This window comes from Eublepharis macularius, chromosome 3, assembly GCF_028583425.1.
Source record: "Eublepharis macularius isolate TG4126 chromosome 3, MPM_Emac_v1.0, whole genome shotgun sequence".
In the NCBI taxonomy this organism is placed as follows: Eukaryota; Metazoa; Chordata; class Lepidosauria; order Squamata; family Eublepharidae; genus Eublepharis; species Eublepharis macularius.
The window spans coordinates 162,306,012-162,327,428 of NC_072792.1; positions in this window are offsets into that span (position 1 = coordinate 162,306,012).

A 21,417-nucleotide genomic window follows, 5' to 3' on the forward strand; every position below is an offset into this window, starting at 1 on the left:
CCAGTCACAGATCCACCTAAGACTAATAGGATCCAAACCACATTTTACTGAAATGATGCTTTGGTAATCCTAGAAGCATTTTGAGTAGGTCTCCATCATACACTCCTGACCCATTTTCATTGTAATGCTTAATTTGATTTATTTAATTAAAAGATAGACACTGGAGTATGTTGAACATGGGCACTGTGTTGCAGTGGTTAGACTGCCAGTTTGGGAAGACCCTAGTTCAAATTCTCACTCAGCCAGAAAGCTCTCTTGCTGACCTTGGGCCAGCCACCAATTCTCAACCCAACCTATGTCAAAGAGTGGCTGTCTAGATAGGATAGAGGAGAGGAGAACAATGTAGGATAAACATGTGACAGATGGATGTAATGCATATGAAGACCCGGTCTCTCCTCTGTTTGAATCCTCAGAAAATTAAGGAGTCCAGGGGTAAAAGCCTCCCCTAGCTAAAGGCTGCTTAGCTAAATGAATGATAAATAAATGCCTCAGAGCTGATGGCCATTGTACTAAAAACTGAGCTTCAAGATGTGTGACCTATACATTTTTATCCCATTCATCCACAAGCACCTTTCCTCCCCCCCACTGAAGTCATAATGCAACCAGAATGGCTGTTCCCCCTTCCCTTCCCTCCCCTCTCATTCCTTTAAGAGCTCCCCCCTCTATGCACTTTTGGCTGGGGTAGTTGGTAGGGCTCACCATCTTGGGAGAGAATCTGATGAAGAGAATTGTGGTTCTCGAAGCTTATGCTACAGTAAAGTTGGTTAGTCTTAAAGGTGCTACTGGACTCTTTTCTATTTTGCTACTGCAGGCTAACACGGCTAACTCCTCTGGATTTACAGTAGCAAGAAACTGGTAGATATTAGTATAGGTTGGAATGGTTGAAAATGGAAGGATGCCAAAGAACTGGGTGGGACATACTCTCTGAGCTTGTATAACTGAACTGAGTAATCTAGGTCTTTTATGAGTTTCTTGAGTAATCTAGGTCTTTTATGAGTTTATGAGTTTTCACATGTCTTACCAGCCCCGGTATGTCACACAAAGCTCTTGCAAGGACAGCGTCTTCCTAGCATGATTTTGCACAAGAACTGGGAAATCGTGCCAGGAAGACACTGTCCTTGCGGGAGCTTTGCGCAACGTACCGGAGCCGGTAAGACATGTGAAAATGGCCGTAGTATGGATTCATTTTTCTGAAGTCTTAATATATTGTCCTTATCTAGACAGTTAAATCCCCAAATATATAAATAACTGTGCAATAACCTTGTGAAATAACCCTGAGCAGCCAGTGTCTTTGAAGGCTTTCTCTGTGCATCTCCAACATTTAAACTATGGTAAGTGACCAGGAGGGAGAAGACCTTCTCAGTGGCTGCAGCATGGCTTTGAAACTCTCTCTCAAGGGAGGGTCTCTGGTCCAGTTTTTTTCCCCTGGCGGGGGGGGGGGGGGTTGTTCCACAGAAGGCTCAAGATATTTTTTTTTAAATGAGATTTTGTACATTATACCAGGATCAACTCTCTTTTGAAATGATTTTACTTTTTGTTGGTTTAACTCACGATGGCGAACAGATGACATCTTCTGTTTTTCGTTAAGATTTTTAACTTGATCCTAGTTTTAATGCTGTTATTTTTATGAATTTTGATTGTTGTGTTGATGTTATTTTGATGTCCTGCTATTATGGTAATTTGTTGAGATTACAGTCCTGTTACATTCCACTCCACTAATCAGGAGCCATTTCTCTGGCACAAGAATCCTTGTTTTGGTGGCACATACCTCTTCTGCTGGAGGCTTAAGCTTGAAGAAGGCTTCACCAACAGAGGGATGGACACAGTATTCAATAGAATGTTTTTAATGTACTGTAATCCATCTGTCCACTCTATGGCTAGAAAGGTAAGTTATAAATGGTTAATAAAGAAAATTATAATTGCCTCCCCACAGGAGTCACACTATGAATGGCTGTTTCCGGTTTCCTCCCTTCCCCTTAAGAGCTCCCTCCCCCTATGCATTATTGGCAGGGGTAGTTGGTATAGACCGTTATTTTGGGGATCACATTTTATCATTGGATTTTACTGTATTTTATGTTTGCTCAGCTTTCTTACGTTTTAACTGTAATTGAAATTATATCCTGTTGTAACCCGCCCTGATCCCGTTTGTGGGGAGGGCAGGCTAAAAATCCAATAAATGAAATGAAAATTAATAAATAGTCTTATTCTTATTGCTCTTAGATAGTCTTAAACTTACATTTCATAACAGATATTTAAATATGGACATTTATTCAAAAATTCACTACTTAAACCAAATTATAAAAATTAATTTCTTTCCCTACAGACTTTCATCCTTCTAAATTAAAAGATATTTTGTTAGGATCACTTTTTATTTCAAAAGGGTTTTTTCCCCCTTCATTGTCTGAGAAATAATAGAAAAAAGATGGGAGTTTAGATACTTTTTTTTTTTTACAAATCTTTTAATATTGCTTTAACATTTGCAAAGACATACTTATGAAATAGTCATAATGTCGCTCTTTTGATTGTATTATGGAAATTATAAACACCACTACATAAACTGGCATCAGAGATGCAAAGGAGAACTGTGAAATAAATATAGCTGGGCACATTTTGAAATACTTTCCCAGTGATGTGTAAACAGGAGATTTGTAAAACAGGATGCTAAAATCTTAACGACATTGAGTAATAAAATGAAAAAACGACCAGCACCAATCATATTATAATATAGATTCATATACTGTGTGAAGAACAGTGAAAATTAGAAAATATCACTACACACAAAGCGATAGAAATTAAACTTTAATACAGTCAACAAAGCCAGACAGTTTATTTCTTGCTTTGTTTGGATTTCTTTTTCTCTGCTGAAGAATGCATGAGGGGTTAGCTTTCTTCTTTTTCCCACTCCTTCTTTGTCCTTTTTATTACATGTAATATTTTGTGTGTCAGAAAGTGTTGATGACAGACTCTCTCCTCAAGTTTATAACGGAGATAAGAAAGAAAGGGAATGGTAGGAAATGGTGATCTCTGTAAACTAAAATCACATTTTGTGTTACACTGGTTAGAGCGTCCGTTTTGGATCTGGGAGACCTGAGTGTGAATCCCTGCTTTGTCATGGAAACTTACTGAGTGATCTTGGGCCTGTCACGCTTTCTCTACCCAACCTACCTCACAGGGTTATTGTTGTGAAGATAAGATGGAGGAAAGGAGATTGATACTGTGAGCCAATTTAGGTCCTTATTGGGGAGAAAGGCAGGGAATAAATGTCTAAACTTTTAAACATCTACATCGATGCATTGATAAATATATTCTATTTCCCCAAGCAATATCATAACAGCTTATAATTGATGCAATTACTGTGCAAAACTCAACATAAAATTATCAGCCAAAAAAAAAAAGGCCATGTGAACAGCTTCCTCAAAGCATTGATATGCGTTCAGTCTACAGCAGCTAAAAGTCCTATCGAAAAGGAACAACTTTACAAGCTTTCCGAAATGAGGGAAAGGGAGGGAACAAAGCTAGTCATCCTCTGGAAATAGGGTTGCCAGTCTCCAGGTGGTGGCTGGAGATCTGATCTCCAGGTGACAGAGATCAGTTCACCTGGAGGAAATGGCTGCTTTGGAGGGGGGACTCTATGGTATTATACCATTATGAGGCCCCTACCCTACCCAAACCCAGCCCACTCCAGGCTCCACCCCCAAAATCTCCAGGAATTTCCCAGCCTGTACCTGGCAACCCTATCTGGAAACCTTTCCCAAAGAGTGGGGATTATGTTACAAGGCCTCACTGAGGCCAGCTGCACCTAGCAAACTGATGGAAACACCAGGAAAAAATGTCAGCACATCGAAATTGGTGTGGGGATGAGGGGCAGTCCCCCAGACATATGGCTCTAAAGGCCTTTAAGGGCCTGAATAGAGCTCAGAAACATACTGGAAGCCAATGAAGCTGTTTTATTATGAGCTCCAAATACATGTCCTACAATGAAATAAAAATAAAAAACAATCAATCAAAACAACCCCAGTGGGATTAAAATTATGATGTCATTGCAGTGGTATTTGTTTCTGAATTTCTGAAGAAAATAACATGCTTGAAATACCATGGAAATCTTGCTTGCCTGTCTATTGGTGTACATTGCCTGGGACTGAGTCATGAAGCAGGCCAAAATATTTGTGAACACTGACACCTTTTCCAGAGTTTTTTTAAAAAAACTTTTTCTAGATTTATGGAGAAACTGTAGTCCATAGAAACTACCCCCTCTGTCCATAGATACATTCAGCAAATATTGGCTTTGATTCAATAACCTTAGCTTGGTTGCAGGGCTCCTGTCTAGCAGCTAAAAATTTCTCTGTTCAGCTCTAGTTAAAGATCTTAAATAAAAGGACTGGGAAAATTCTGTTCTAAAGAACTTGGAGATCTGGCCTCCGTTTTTTAATTTATTTAGCGAACATCTATTCCTCCTCTTCGGAGAAGCTGCTAGAGGCAGCCTGTGTTCTTTGTGCTATGTGCCATCAAGTCACCTCCAACCTATGGCGACCCTATGAATGAAAGACATTCAAAACATGCTATTGTTAACAGACTTACTCAGATCTTGCAAACTGGAGGATGTGGCTTCTTTTATTGAGTCAAGCCATCTCATTTTAGGTCTTCCTCTTTTCCCACTGCCTTCCACTTTTCCTAGCATCTTATCTTCACAAAATAAAATATAACAAAACCATAAAAGTTGTTAACGATTAACCCAACATTAAAAACCAGGCCAGAGCATCAAAACAGCATAAAATATTCATCATCTTAAAAGAACACTTCAGGCTTGAAGCAGACTACAAAAATGACATCAAAAGATCAACATTGCAATGAAAAGCCTGGCTTAAATGGAACTAGGTGTCACGCCAGCCTCGAGGAGAAGGGCAGTCCACAGATGAGGTGCCACAGTTGAAAAAGCCATCTCTGGTTGCCACTTACCTCACCTCTGAAGGCAGGGGGCATGAGAAGTAAGGTTTGTGAGGAAAATCTCAGCTGATGGGCTGGGCAGTATGGGAAGAGGCAGTATTATTAGTGAGGATTCCAAAGCATGACCAATTCCCCAGGAAAACTCTTAACAACTGAACCTATGCTTATAAGTCTGATGTACTGCTTAGGAAGAGCTCTCTTCGGCTCTAGTCTAGTCTCTTGCCAATCCTACAGATTAGCAGTAACTGTAATTTTCAGTTGTTATTTATGAGAGTATGATGTGGATTGTCTTGGTCTAGCAAAATGAACACAGAAAGCAGTATGTAGAAAGAAGGTGACATTCTGGAGAAGATATCAAAAGATTAATTAAAAGGTTAATTAGCAAAATTCACCTGTGGCCAGATTGCTGCTGATTCAAGGTTATGTTGCTCAGCTTCGGTAAGTTGTTCTCTCCCAGGCACCTTTCTTAAAGAGACATCATCAAGGACTAATAGAACATCAGGGACTGCTGTTGTTAACCCTGATCGACATAATCAGCAGATCACATGGTAACTGTTTATAGTCTGTACCATTTCAGACTGCATGGTGGTGTGTGTTGAGGGAGATTGTATATACGAATGTCCCCCAACAAATTTTTCCCTGAACACAGAGTGGAACAACATGCTTCTGATATTCTTACCTCAATTTAATACTAACTCTAATATTCCAAAAGGAATAATCTGTTTATTCATTTTCTTATTTCACATTTTACATAACTGAAACACCACACAAAACAAAGTTGGATGTAAATATTTGTAGGGTTTTGTCATGATGACACGCTGATGCATCAATAGTACAGAAAGGCATAAGATGGAAATGAGCTGAGGGAACTGAAAATTGCAGCCAATTGTGTATGCTCTTGTTCCAGAAATTCTCCATGTTAAAATGAAATTAAAGAGGAATGGAACACAGCACAGAACAAAATTCTGGAATGAAAAGAGAGGGGATCTACTTTGCTTGACATGGAGTTGCCACCAAAAATGGCAGCTTTGTGCCCCCTATAATGTGACAGTTCATATATCATATATCCTATGTCAGGATATCTTCCTCTTCTACTTTTCCTCAGTGGCGAGAAGCAGGGGCAGGGAAGTACACAATTTGATGACATCATGTCACAGAGCCATGATAACATGGGATGGTGATTCCATGGAATGCAGGGAGAAGGGGAGGAATTAACATGGAGATGCTGTTTTGTGCAAAAGCCCCATGCTGTGCATAATATGTTATTTTAACAACACAAAATTGGCTGATAAGAAACATGCAGATAAGGTTAAGTTCTAGACAAAATCAAAGGAAGTAGTCAGGTAAAGGATAATGATTAATTAACAAAATTCACCTGAGGGCAAACCACAGCTTTGTGAGATTCAATGAATTCTCATGAACGTATACAGAACAGCACAACATAATGTGGCTTTTCACATCTTACGTCACACATACTGTCTATGCATAGAGTTGTTTGTATGGATGTCTGAATTAGAGGTGGGCACAAACAGCAATACAAACCAAAAAAAGCCACGAACAGCCTGATCAGCTGTTCATGAGCAACATGTTCATCCCATTCCCGATGAACATGTGTTTGTTCCAAACCCTATTTGTGGTGTTCATCAGCCGTTCATAAAGCCAGACAGTCTGGCTCTTTTCAATCCATTCCCTTGGCAACAGTAGGCACGGACTTTCTGAACTCTGACTGAACTCCTGTTGCCCTGGAAACCCCAATCTAAGCCCAAGGGCACTTCACCGCCAACTCAGCCGCTTGTCGGGGAAAACCCTGACAAGGGCTGATTGCAGCCTGCCAGGGTTTAAATTTCCCTCTCCCTGCTGCTGCGCAGCTCAGGAAGAGGGACATTTAAATCCCCCACTCAGCTGCTTGTCAGGGAAACCCCTGACAAGTGGCTTAGTGCAGCCTGCTGGGGTGAAATGCCCTTCTCCCTGCTGCTGCACAGCAGCAGGGAGAGGGGCACTTCACCCCCAACTCAGCCACTTGTCAGGGGTTTCCTGACAAAGTCTCTCCCCCCCCCACCAACCGGCTTGAAGGAGGGAGACTTTGAAGGGAAGGAGGTTCCCCACACCATTTGAAAATGGTGCAGGGAACTTTCTTCCCTTCCAAGTCTCTCCCCTCCCTTCCATGAACAGCCAACCATGAACATGTTCGTGAACAGGGTAATGTTCGTGGTTGTTCGTGATTCCCTGTTCATGGATGGCAACGAACAACGAACATTGTGTTTGGGGTTTTTTCCTGTTTGTGTCCACCTCTAGTCTGAATGCACATTTTTTTCCTGAGTATTCTGAAAAATCCAGAATCCGAATTATTGCTATAGGTGCATTGACTGAATATGTGTACAAGGCTCACAGCCCACACATGTAGACTACAGAGTGAACTCATGTATACTGAATGCAAATAAACACATGAAGTTATCTTACGAAAGCCCTATAAGTATGATCCATTCACACATTGACCCACTATGTAAGGAGGGAAGGCAGGCACAAGCACACTGGCCCTGCCCCCCACCTCCATGTCATTGCTGAGTTATCTGCATGGGGCAAATGTGCGGAGAAAGTGCCCAGGCATACGTTCCCTTCCTCTCAAATGTTGCTTTCTGAACACTGATGGTCTCTGGGAGGGAATTTTCCAGGCCTTTCTCTGCATATTTGCACCATGCAGATGACTAGACAATTGCACAGAGGTGAGTTGGGTTGCATAGTGAATCAACATGCAGACAGGTTATCTGTCGGGGGTTACTGCAGCAGACCAATGGTCTATATCAGTCTGTCCTGACTGGCGGTTGCTCTCCAAGGGGTCCGAGAGAGGTCTCTCACATCATCTACCACCTGATCTTTTTAACTGGAGATGCCAGTAATCGACCTGCATGCAAAAAACAGATGCTCTGTTGATGAGCTATGGCCCCTCCCTCAATGTGTGAAAAGGGTTACTAGCCACAATCCAAAAGACCCCTAAATAAACATCTGGCAGAGTCTCAGTTCTATGTCTTGTATCTAAAAAAACATTTACGGCAATATATTTTCTTGCCTCAATGAAATGTCTGTGTTATGTTTTCACTGAATCATATCAATTTATTTAATTAGCCATAATATTGCAAAGGCACCAGCAATGTGAATGCTATTAAACTTCATAATGCCCCCAAACAAATTTGTCTTTTAGAAATATTGGGGTGGGGTGGGGTTAATTATTACAATGCAAAGCACTTTTTTATTCAAGCTACTTTGTTATGAAAGAATAACAACGACTATAATAAATGGGCCATTTTTAAAATTTAGTTTTCAATTACTGTCAGGGCCTCTTAACTAAACTGGTAAGGAATCCTGTAGGAATTTAATAATGGATGTAAACTGGCAAGAGCAGCTGAAATCCATCGTTTGGATTTTGGATCAATTATAATGGTAATATATTAGACTTAAAAAAGAAACTGTAACTGAGAATCTGTAGCTGTGGGTGTTACAATGCAATCCTAACATTCTTCATGGAAGCTAGTGGGTTTATAAGGGTGTAATTCTCTTTCACATTGCACTGCTAAGCCTCTTGCCATACAGTTGCTCTGTTTAGTTCAGAAACACTGAAACAGCATATCATTTCGCTTTATTCTGCAGTGATGGGAAACTCAGAAACTGAACTCTAGGCTTGTTGATATTTACAGTGAGTTCAGGTATATGAGGCTAGAACAATAATGTTTAGGATGAGGAAAATAAGTGAACTTATGGAAGCAAAGGTCCAGAAGAACAAGTATCCAAGGCGAACAGCTAAACAGATCAACAAAAGAAATCTGGAGGATCAAAGATCACATAGTCAGAGCTTCCAAAGTGTGGAGAAGCTGCAAGAAATGCAGGCAAAGGGCTTGTCTGGGCCTACACATTGTGTATTAGGTCCATAAATTATGTGGGCAAACAATAGCAGACCAACTACTTGTAAGCCAGAAAGAAGGGGAAACAACACATCTTAGTTCCAAGCCATTGGTAAGGGGTTGCTTCTCACTGTCACCGTTCTTGGCAGATAGCCTTGTAGTTTGACTCATCTCTTCTGTCTGGCTCTATCAGGCAGCGAACCCCATCGTCCCAAAAGGCAGCTAACCCCATCCTCCCAAAAGCCAACTCAATCATCTCTTTTGCACCCATGAATCTACCTTACACTGAGTCAAACCATTTGTCCCTATAATTCACTTTGACTGGCAGTACTCTCCAGGGTCTCAAGTAGAGGTCTTTGACATACCCCTTTTACCAGTTGCAATGGGCAATTTAACATGCCTTGGACAGTGGGGCGCACATGTCTCTCTGTGTGTATGTGCTGCTCTCTTGTTAAGTAATCTATTCTATTTCTCTTTGTCTAAGGTGGGAACGTCTCCTTACTTTTCCTCTTGGGAGAGTCTCCTTCTTGCCTCGTGGCCTTCCAAAGAAGAAGAATGTATTTTTTAGAGCTCCTGCCATGAAGGCCTGACCCACACACCCACATCCAGACTCGATGCTGTACAAGGTGGCCGTGGTATAGAGATAAGTAATGCTTTAGAGTAGGACTCTTTCTTTCTACTCCAAGATATTACTATGAATGGAATTCTACATTAATAAACTATAAATTATATCTTTTCTACAATTTAATTGTCTAAAGATTAATTACTGCACATTGGGGGAAACGCTTTTGACTAAGAGCCAAGCTAGAAGTGATGCCTTACACAGGTTGGACACTTGTCAGCTTCCCTCAAGTTTTGATGGGAAATGTAGGTGTCCTGGTTTTACAGCTTGGCTCTCCATTACAGCTGCAAGACCAGGATGCCTACATTTCCCATCAAAACTTGAGGGAAGCTGACAAGTGTCCAACCTGTGTCAGGCCTCACTTGTAGCTTGGCTCTAACTCTGCTACCAAGATCTCACATTCAATCACTGGTTAATAGGAGCAGCTAGTACTGGAAATACTTATATTTATTTCCCGTACTAGCTGCTCCTATTAACTAGTGATTGAATGTGAGACCTTCTGCATTCAGAGCAGATGCTCTGCTACAACACCACACCACAGCCCTTCCCTCTTTTCCAAGCTTCATATTCTTGTCATGCTTTATGCTATTTTCCCAGCTTCATATATCCTAGTTCCTAGGGAATTAAGGAAACATTGAGCAGTTTTGGTATGCTATTATATTTCCTCCCTGGTCATTAATTAGTATTTTGTAGTCATTAGTATTTTCCTCAAAAATAGTTGTTCAAAAGAACTTTAGTTTGTGAAAAGTGGGATCTTTGTTTTCAGAGCTCCCGACCTAAATACTATGTTACTTACTGATAGGACATGTTATGTGAACTGTTTTCAAATACAAACTTTTAATGAGCCATCATAAGGACAGAAGCTGCCGTCCATTGAAGTTATTGGTAAAGCAAGCTCTACAGGGAAAATAGCCAACACCAAAGCTAATGAGGCAGGCAGATGAGTGGCAAATCACTGACTTAATTCCTGAATCCGATGAGAAGAAAAAAAGGCTATGAGAAATTGGAAAGTGGATGAGGAGCAGTGAGGGTTAGTTGGAAGGTTATCTATCAGATCCATCTATAGGGCTTTTCTGATGGCCAAACTAGATGGAATGAGGCCTGTGTGACTGCCATGAAGATCAGCATCCTCACAACTACTCATTGTGTCTCTTGTATCTTGTAAAAGAAGATGTCTGTCAATCATCATCATCATAATAATAACATTCGATTTATATACTGCCCTTCAGAACAACTTAACGCCCACTCAGAGCAGTTTACAAAGTATGTTATTATTATCCCCACAACAAAACACCCTGTGAGGTGGGTGGGGCTGAGAGAGCTCCAGAGATCTATGACTAGCCCAAGGTCACCCAGCTGGGGAATCAAACTCGGCTCTCCAGATTAGAGTCCCATGCTCTTGACCACTACACCAAACTGGCTCTCAATCAGTCAATCATTACAGTCAAAGACCAGCAAAGATATCTGATATGATAACCTCTAAAAATATGTGTCCAAAGCAGGGTTCTGTCATACAGTAATATTTATAAAAAATAGAGCCAATTACAAAATATTCTGCAATCATATGATCAGTCAATGTATACATATGGCACAGAAGAAAGAATTAATCCCCTACCCCTTGTCTACCACCATGACCCCATTCCTGGTCAGAGATCCAGCATGGTGTAGTGACTGGAAAGTTGGACTAAGATTTGGGAGAACTTGGTCCAAATCCCCACTCTGTCATGGAAGCTCCTTGGAGGACCTTGGGCCAATCACTCTCTCTTAGCCTAATGCACTTCACAGGGTTGTTATGAGGTAAAATGGAGGATGAGAAAACAATGTTGTAAGCTAGTCTGGGTCCCCACTGGGGAGCAAAGCAGGGTATAAAATATCTAAATAATTAACTGCCCCCCACACACCATCAGGTGATAGGATTTTGGATCTCCAGATAATATATATTTGGCTCTAAACTGAAGGCTCATGACACAGTAGGACCTAATATGGAGCTGAAATGCCCACAGTTAAATGGTTATTTTTAAAAGCCAAAGTCCTATTTCCTTGGTTTCTTTCCAGTGATGAATCAAAATAGCTGTGTTGCTCGGCTGCCAAAGCTGGTAGAAAATGTTTTCCTATTTTGGACAGCAGCTTTAAGTAGCTTCTGCTGTACCTGCCTCCTTGAAGGCCTGTGTGACAATGTCTTTCTTTGTAATGCAGTCACAGCAGGAGCATTCATACTTAATAAAGGAAGAAATGTCAGCACCATGTTCCTCAGGATAGCAGATTCCTCCAAGCTACTTGATCTGAAATAACCTTTCATCTGCAGAATGCTACAAGGTCTTTCTGTTTAACTAGAATGTAAGGAAGCATAAGAGACAGGAGGAAAAGGCAATTTGAACATAACCAGGATATCCATTCCAGTGTGACATTCTATGATTCCCCCCAAACTCTATGGTTAAAAAGTACAAAACTGTTTTCAGAGTAGTAGACTTACTGTGAATTTTCAAATCCCATCTGAACTATAACAACCAAAGACAAGACAATGATCTCCTAAGCTTACCCTAAACACAAAATCAGTAACCACTCAGGAGTTGGACATCTGTCCAACTCCTGAGTGGTTACTGATTTTGTGTTTAGGGTAAGCTTAGGAGATCATTGTCTTGTCTTTGGTTGTTATAGTTCAGATGGGATTTGAAAATTCACAGTAAGTCTACTACTCTGAAAACAGTTTTGTACTTTTTAACCATAGAGTTTGGGGGGAATCAAAGAATGTCATACTGGAATGGATATCCTGGTTATTTGCAGGAAGTGATGTCATAACTCCAAGTTTCACACCCATTCCCCCGCCTCATGCTGCAGCTACACCAAGCAGTAGTGGGCAGAGCAGGTGAAAGGTGGGAAGTCTCCTGCTGTAGAGAGAGAGCTGGTGTCCCTGTCATCAATAATGTGCTTTTTGACAGGCAGCTGCTCTCCAGGACCTCAGGCTGAGAAAAGGTCTTTCCTTTATTTTAATTGGAGATTCCTCAGGCTGAACTTGGGATTTTCTACATGCAAAGAATGTGCTCTAACACTGATCCATGTTGCCCTCCCTCTCCTACATTTCTGCTGCCATGAATTAAGTACTCAGTGGTGGTGGGAGGTTCTCTCAAGTCCTAGCTGACTTATGGCAACCTCTGCTGAAGTTTTCAAGGCAAGAGTCTAACAAGGGTGGTCTGCCATTGCCTGCCTCTGCATAGTGATCCTAGTCTTCCTTGGAGATCTCTCATACAATTACTCACAAAGGCCGACCCTGCTTAGCTTCTGAGATCTAACAAGATCGGGCTTGCCTGGGCTATCCAGGTCAAGGCAAATAATTGGTACAGGATCAAATAAAATGTTAAGAAGAAGACTCAGGCCATAAATAACCAGGACCAATACTAGGTAAGCAAGTTAATGCAGCTGCAAACAATGCTTTCTTCCAGTTTAGTTTAGCCTGGGAGATGGCCCCTTACTTGACTTGGCTGATCAGGTCACCTGGATCCATAGCAAAGTAGCATCAATGCTAGACAATCGTAATCCACTTTCCTTGGCCTGCCCTGATGTCAGCTCAGAAGTCCCAGTTGGTACAGAATGCCTCAGCTTGTTTACTATTAGAAGTTATGCATATTATGCACCTCACACCTATTCTGCAGTCACTCCATTGGCTGTCCATCAGTTACTGAGTTCAATTCAAAGTATTGACTATCACATACAAAGCTACACATAAATGATCAAATGTAATCCATACCATGTCATATTTTTACAGAAGAAGAAGAGCAAATGGGTAGAGATTTTAAGTGATATAACTATCGTTTCCCCTTTTAAAACCCTACAAAAGTGAATCAATATTATTCCCATGGTATAGTCCAACCACTAAGGCTAACATTAGCCCACATGAAGTAAACGCTATATGAGTCAGTAGTAAAAATGACACTTGGAAGTGGATCTAGGTTCACCTCTTCTTTCAACGGATCACAAAAATTTATTATGGCAATGGAGCTTGACCTGTTACCAAAACTAAGAATCTTGGGTGCAATTTAAATCTGACACTGGAGAAACAAAAGAACATGCTAGAGAGACTTTGCACTGGCTCAGCAACTCATTAAAACTAGGTTGCTATCCTGTGAAAAGCAGCTATATGCCTGCAACATTAGTGCATCAGAGATCTGCAGTCTCAGTGAATGGGCTTGTACTGGCCTGCTAAAGTTGGACATACAGTAGCTTTGTACAGGTAACGGCCCAGTTGAAATGAGATACTGAGTATGTGCAAAATCACTTGAGTCATTTTGCATGGGAGTGACACTGCACAGGTAAGTTCTTTGGCCTCACCAGTGTCAAAGAACAGAGGAATCCGCCAGTAGTTTACCAATGTCACCAAAGTCGGTATTTACTTGGTTCAGTTTGCAAGTTTCTTCTGAACAAACATGTCCCAAGTCTCTTTATACTTTAGATATTGCCAGTCTCCAGAATTGCCAGCCTCCAGAAGGGGCCTGGAGATCCCCTGGAATTGCAAGACAAAAGAGATTATTTCCTTTGGAGAAAATGGCTGCTTTGAAAGGTGGACTCTATGGCATTATACCCTGCTAAGGTCCCTCCCTTCCCCAAACCTCGTCCTCCCTAGGCTTCTCCTCCAAATCTCCAGGAATTTCCCAAACTGGAGTTGGCAATCCTACTTAGATGCTATTGTAAGTACGTATTGTCACACATCTCAGGTGAACGGAGCTGTGCCATTTCTAGGTTGCCAGACATTCCTACTGAGTTGTCAGGTGCCTTAGAACACTGCCAGTGCAATCCTAAGAAGAGGTACTGTAGCCTAAGCCCACTTGAAATCAGTGGGTTTAGACTGGATCAACTCTGTTTTGGATTGCACTGTACATGAACCAGGGTTCCTAGCTCCTAGGGTCTTACCTTTTCAGCATTCCTGGGACCACAATGGAATGGTGGTCTTGCAGAGGGGTCTCTGCCGGATACCAGTGCCAGGTAAGATCTGGGCAAAAGGAAGAGTATGGCAGGGTTTGTAGGTGGTCACTTTAGAGAGAGCTCTAGGAATGGTGAAGTATTCTGGCCCTACTATATTTCCAATATTGCTATCGAAAGAATTATAGGGCATTTACATTTTGAAACTGGCTTAAAGAAATAAATTATTTTGTAAGTTTGGTTGTTGCCTTTTATGGGGTGATTGCTCATACTGGCCAAGCTTAGTACTGAATGAATCCGAGGGGAATGCAGTCATGTTTATCCTATTCTGCTTCTCCTGGAGGAGGGACTTAAGAACTGAAATGTTGATGCAACTTGCTGTTATTGCTTTAAAGAAAAAGATGGAACGAAGACACCCATGCATGAAAACAAGGAAGAGAGACCACTTTTGTGTTTAATGTGCTGTAAAATTTCAACTACAGACATGCATATAAATAAGTATGCAAATGTGACCCCAGTGATGCTGCCAAGGTCAGCGAGACCTCAGGCAATTTCTGCTGAGTAAGTGGCTAATCACTCAACATGAAATGTGGCTCCAATTAGATAAGTCAACTCTGAAAAAATGCCATTTTGCTTTAGATTTATATCCTGGGTCATCTTATTCTATACTCCTGTGACTTCTAGTTCAAGTTTGCTAATTTGGCATGCTTTCTTCCAAATCTCTAACTGATGAATTCTCTGGGTTCTTCTGGGTTTTTTTTTTAAGCAGCATTGGTATTTCTGAAATCTGGCGGTAAAAATCCCTTAGCGAGACTCTTACAGCTTGATTCTGAATGCGCTGGGGATAGAAATACTGCTAAATTCTGACTTATAGAGTACCTGAAGAGGCATGTTTGGTCTCACATTCTGCCTCACAGTGATGTGATCTCATCCTGGAACATGTATCAAATATAAATCGAATATAAATAAATGAATGTAACCCACCTTCTGTAAAAAGTGAATTTTCGAAAAAGATTGGAAATGGTGAACAAGCTGTGAAAGATCACTCCCCTTTGAGATCTGAGCAGCATGTAACACCTCTTGAGTGAATTTACTCACCATGCAATCCTAAGCAGAGTTATACCTAGACATGGGCATGAACAGGAAAAAAACGAACATGGTGTTCGTTGTTCTTTGCTATCCACAAACAACGAACACTGACGAACATGATCCTGTCATGAACATGTTCATTGTTCATTGTTCGTGGGGTCCAGCAGGCTCTCCTCCAGCCATCAAGATCCCTACTGCACCACTCCCAGAAACACTACCTGAGCAGGCAGCAGGAAATGTACCAATAATAAATAATAGCTTGGCCCCAGAGCCTAGCAGCAACCCTGGAACTTGAAGGGGTAGATCCCTACTGCACCACTCCCAGAAACCCTACCTGAGCAGGCAGCAGGAAAGGTACCAATAATAAATAATAGCTTGGCCCCAGAGCCTAGCAGCAACCCTGGAACTTGAAGGGGTAGATCCCTATCCCACCACACACAAAGAAAATTCAAGCTCCAATGCACTCACCCTGTCTCTCTAACAGCAGCTGTCTCTCCCTGAAAGCCAGAGCTGGGAGCCCCCTCCCTCCAGGTCTTTTCCTCTTGAAACAAATTTGCAGCTCCAGTCCACACTTGGAAGGAAGACCTGCCTATCAAGCTAAATTGGGCTTAGATTAGGGTTTCCAGGGCAGCAGCAGGAGTTCAGAGTTCAGACCATCCCTGCCTGAGTTGCCATGGGAATTGATTGCAGGTGCCAGACTGTCTGGCTTGACAAATAGCAACGAACAGCAACAAACAAGGCTTGCAGCGACCACCTGTTTATTTAGAATGGGGCCTCGTGAACAGCTTGTTCGCGAACAGCAGATTGGGCTGTCCATGGTTTTTTCATGCCCATCTTTAGGGACTTAGAAGGGACTTAGAAGATACCCTTCTAAGTCCCTTGAAATCAGTGGGCTTAAGAAGATGTACCTCTGCTTAGATTGGCACTGTCAGTTCAATAAGGCAATATACTATGGAATAAATGTACTGCTATGGAAGTTCAGCTAGATGTCTACTGTCAAGTACCTGCTAGCATTTGAAACATGGGGAAAGAGAGAAAGTTCATCACCACATGGTACTAACTTCTGCGGCAGAACCTCGAAATGAAGCCTTGATGAGGGACACAACTTGGGATTTAGTCAAGAATACACTAGCTGTTGGCCCATGTGTCCAGGAAAGTTTCATATTTTTAAAAACAAAGCAGAAACATCCAAACTACACAGCTAATGAAGATATTTTTGAGTTTTAGTCATAAGTCCACAATGACTGAAAATATTACAAATTAATATCTTCTGGTATGAACCTGTACACCATCTTTGCAGAGCTCTCTCCTTGTCTTAAAACTCTTAGATCCACCACAGCCTGAAATGAGTCATGCTAGGCTGTGGTACCAACCCTCTGAAACAGCATCCCTGAAGAGGTCACAAGGGCTTTCACGCTAGCCCATTAATGGAGGCTGTGCAAAGCCGGCCTGTCTATAGCATCATTTGATGGTGGTAAACTCTGTTCTCACCAAGTAGCATAGGGAGCAGATCTATATAGTTGTCCTATTTGGGTGATAGAGTGGGCAGGGTCTCTGAGGTCCAAGGAGCAGCCTAACATTTGTCAGGGACTTAACACAGGGTAATAAAACGTAGTATGTTTGGGTATCATACCCCAGATCTCATATTCATTCCATTATCTCATACCTCAAGGTTCCAGGTGTCAGACAGAAAAACAGTATGAGGGAGCCTTCCAGTTCTTCAACCCCATAATAACCTCTGAAAATATGTTAAGGTCTCTGGAGAGGCAGCACAACTATCTCCTTAAAAATAGATACGTGCAAAAAAATCCTAAGGCAGGAGTTGCAAAATGAACTGAAAAGGTACATCATTCATCTTCATCTTATCTTCATCTTGTGTTCCTTGCTAAAACCTTAAAGCTGATTAGACCACAATTCAGACTAAATTGCTTCTATTTTTGATTTAATTAACTTCTTAATCTTGCTGTTGGCAACTTTGTGCCATGCGTGAATATTACCTCTGGTTTTCACCTTGCTGATCAATGAATTCAGTGTGTGTGTCTTATGAGAGACACAACGAGACTTCCATTTCTTCCAGAATTTCCTTTTATTTGGTTATTACAAATAATCATAATAATGAAAATATAGCCATTACAGCTAAAACACTGGATTGTCCAGATTTGATTATATGTTAGATTTGATTACATATGAAAAAAATTGGCTACTGCCAAAGCAATACTGTAATCACTTCTGGCCAATAAATTATGTCACTTATAGTGAGCTGGGACACAAATCAGATCCTTTAAAAAGGAAGAAACAAACATGATTCTATACCTTTGGAATTTTGGACAGTCCATCAGACAATGGAGCAAGGTGCCAAGGCTCCCTGTATTGTAGTTACAGCATCTGTCTGCTAATGGAATCCTTCCAAAACAGCCATATAGTTCTGCCATTGGGATTGAATTAAAAGGAGCCAGCATAAAGGCTCATATTTGGTGATTACATAATTGTTTATCTTCCTGAAAGTATGTACTGACTACCATGGGAGGGGCACAGAGAATGTTCAGCTCCCACCACTGAGGGTCTCTCTGGACAATACATTTCTGCACAAGCATCCACTGGTTTTAGCATGCTCCTCGCGGCCACTCATCAGCTGAGGGGAACTGCTTCTTTTTAAAAATGAAGGGCTCAAACAAGCTCAGAATGGAGCCTATCCTACCCCTGATGCTATTTTCTTTCATGAAAACTGCATGTTTTCATGAAAGCAGAGTCACCTGGGCTCAGGAGCACATGGTCTGCAGCTGCTAGAGGAGGTAATGGGCTTTTTGCCTTTCTTGGCTGTGGTGGGTTAAGCTGAGAAGCTAAGGGTGGTCCTCTCTAGCTTTGGGGCTTTTGTGTGTAGTTTTGTGTTGATTTGAGTGTAGTTTTGAGGCTGAGTGTGTTTGGGCTTGATTGTGTTTGAGGGTGAGTGTGTTTGTAAGGCTGCTGGGGGTTGCTGGAGTACAAGCCACACCCCCCCTTTGTGCTCACCTCCTGTGCTTAGCAGGAAGTGACCTTTTGCATTGAAAAGGCAACTGCTGGGAGATTCGGTTTCGTTTTCTCAGCCATGCCGGACGCTCCTCTCGGCTGGTCTGGGAGGAAACGACCGGGCACCCTGACCGGGCGGCTGACCCGCAAGGATTAGCCCCCAGGACTCCCAGGGAGGGAGCCAGGGTCCGGGACGCGGCGGGAAGAACTCCCCGAAATCAATGCGGGGGGGGAATTGCCCGTTTGTCCCTATGGAGGCCGGCAGATGTGCGCGGCGCCTCGAGTGCCGCCGGGCAACGAGAAACGGCAAGTAAAAGAAACAGGCGGAAGCCTGTAAACAAGCGAATCCCTTCTGTTCTACAAGCGTTTGTGAAGGAGAGGTTGATCTGAAGAAGACTCGCTCTTCCCCTTCGTTGAGTTCCAGAATTTTGTTGGCGCCCCCCCCCCCCCAAATGGCAGCAAAGAGGCAAAGTCCCGCTCTCGGTAAGTCAATCTCGGCTACCTTGCAGAAGGGGGAGTCGCTCGAAGAGTTGGTACGCAGGGCGGTGGTGGAAGCTATAAAACCCTTTGTTGACAAGCTGAACGAAACTGATCAAAGGGTGGGCTTAATTGAAAGCGAGGTGAAAACCATTAAGGCAGCAGCGGGGGGGGGGGCAGAAAAGTCTGCTCTGGAAAGTGCGTCACTTGTGAAGGCTACAAAAAAGGACCTGAAGTTGGTGGAGAACCAGCTGATCGGGCTACAGGTGGAACGAACGCAGACAATTTTGCGTCTCCAAAACGTGAAAGAGGAGGAAAATGAGGATCTGTGGGATTTGGTCTCGGAATTACTGGCGACACCCACGAGGACGACTAAAGAAGAGGTTAAAAGCGCCATTTTGGAGGTCCGTCGGGCTTCTTCAAAATATGCAACAAAGCGACAGTTGCCTCGTGAGATCATTATTGACTTTTCATCTAAAAAGATTCGGGACACCATCCTATATAACTCATACAATGCGGATTTGGACTTTATGGGTTTGAAAGTCAAGATTTTGAAGGACGTTCCATTTCTAGTCCGGAAACGGCGTTTTAAATATAAAAAGTTTGTAGCACTTCTGAGGGACCATGGAATAAAGTACAAATGGTTATTCCCGGAAGGAATATGGTTCAGATATAAAGATCAGGCCTATAAGATATTATCAGAAGATCAACTAAAGGATTTTGAGAATAAAAACCCAGAACTCTGCTGCACCAAGAACGAAGAAAAGGAGGAGCCGGAGGGGGGGGGGGGAGGAGAGCATCGCAACAGCAGTTGCACAGAGAGAATTGCGTCCGGGACCTAGAAGGGGGAGGAAAGTTTAACCAGAATTTGAAATGTTTATTCTCTGTATGATTAACCACTCCATCATTATTTTATGGAGCTATTTTTGTATTGACAGTATGAAGGGAAACATTGAAGTGTAGTGTTTAGTGTTTGTAGTTCATTCCCCCCCTTTTCTTTTTCCACCCCCCCCCTTTGTCCCTTCCCTCTCCCCTTTCCTTGTGATAGTTTTGTGTAGTGTTTTGTAGCTATGAAAAATAAAAAATTTATTAAAAAAAAAAAAAGAAAAGGCAACTGCTGGGCAGGGGCGCGAGCCTTTGGCGCGAGCCGAAGGGCGAGAGCTAAAGGGCTCTTGGCCTGTGGCTCTTAGCCGGAGGATCATAGCCGTTTTCTTTCCTCTTAGTGTGTTATTCCTAAAACAGAATAATGAAGTCAGAATGCCAGCAGGGGGTTGGGGGCTTTCCAGTGTATTGCACTGAGTGTCACATGTATGACTATCTGCCTTCTGGTCAGAAGTCCTGGATGTGTGCTCGCTGCAAGGAGCTCCTGGTTCTCAGGGAACGAGTTCGTACCCTTGAGGCCAAGGTGGCTGACCTGGAGAAGCGGAGACAGTTAGATAGGCACGAGGACAAGATTCTCAGGGACAGGATAGATGTGTCCCACTCTAAAAATGGCAGCGTTCTTGTTGTCAAGGAGAATGAGGATCTTGTGGAATCAGGGCACCGTACTGAGGATAAGGGGAACATGCCCTCAGAAGGGACCTCTTCTTCAGTTGGTGAGCAGGTTTCCTTTCGCATCAAGGAACCATCCCTGGGTGGGGCGGGAGGGAGGCTCTTGGTAGTTGGTGATTCGATCCTTAGACAAGTAGATAGCTGGGTGGCACAACCGCGTTCTGACCGTATGGTGACTTGCCTGCCTGGTGCGAAGGTAGCGGACATTACGCGTGTTATAGATAGGCTGGTAGATAGTGCTGGGGAGGAGTCAGCGGTCGTGGTCCATATAGGAACCAACGATGTTGGGAAATGCAGTCGTGAGGTCTTGGGACAAAAATTTAGGCTGTTAGGTAGGAGACTCAAGGCCAGGACCTCCAAGGTAGCCTTCTCAGAAGTGCTACCTGTTCCACGCGCAGGGCCAGAGAGACAAACGCAGATCAGGAGTCTCAATGCGTGGATGAGACGATGGTGTAGGGAGGAAGGGTTCAAGTTTGTTAGGCACTGGGATTCTTTTTGGGACAAGCGGGAGCTGTACAAGAGAGACGGTCTCCACTTGTCCCGAGAAGGAACCCGGCTGCTGGCACTTAAAATCAAAAAGGTGGCAGAGCAGTTTTTAAACTAAATGCTAGGGGAAAGCCGACAAGAGATAAAGTGTCTCTGGTTCAGGATGGTTCATCTCAGAGAGATGAAGGGCTAGGTATAACACTTCTACAGGGAGATAGATTAGAGTTGTCAACTGAGATGGAGACAAACAGTGCAGATGACCTAACTACGTCTCGAGGCAAAGTGTGCCGGGGAAGTTACAGGTGTTTATATACAAATGCTAGAAGTGTCCGAGGTAAAATTGGGGAGCTGGAATGTTTAGTGTTGGGCAAATCCATAGACATTGTGGGCATATCAGAAACTTGGTGGGATGAGGAAAATCAGTGGGACACG